Raw genomic sequence first — 431 nt, forward strand, 5'->3', positions numbered from 1 at the left:
AAAAAAGGAAACTCAGTGTTGAAAGAATGATCGAGTGAGAACGGAGCGATATACACAAGGTAAACATAAACGATAACCACCATTTACCTCACGGTTTCCGAAGGCCTCGCTCCGACGCAACCAAAATGGGTTTGTTTATGCTTACGTCCTAATGTAGCGCCGCCGTGAGCTGTGAGCTAAATAAATAATAAAAAAAATCGGGTCGATACATTGAATATATGCTGTTGATGGTTCGTATAAATCATCAATTGTTTTATTGTTATGGTGCTTGGCTGTCCATTTAATGAATACTAATTAAGTAGAAGATAATTGCTGTTTGACAAATGGGTAAATGACGAGGTACGCTATCTGTAATTGCTTTGTCTCTAAATGCATACTGTGTCTTGGAGGAATCTTCGCTAATGGATAAGAACTGTCAAAGATACTGGAGG

This window comes from Penaeus monodon, chromosome 19 (assembly GCF_015228065.2).
Source record: "Penaeus monodon isolate SGIC_2016 chromosome 19, NSTDA_Pmon_1, whole genome shotgun sequence".
In the NCBI taxonomy this organism is placed as follows: domain Eukaryota; kingdom Metazoa; phylum Arthropoda; class Malacostraca; order Decapoda; family Penaeidae; genus Penaeus; species Penaeus monodon.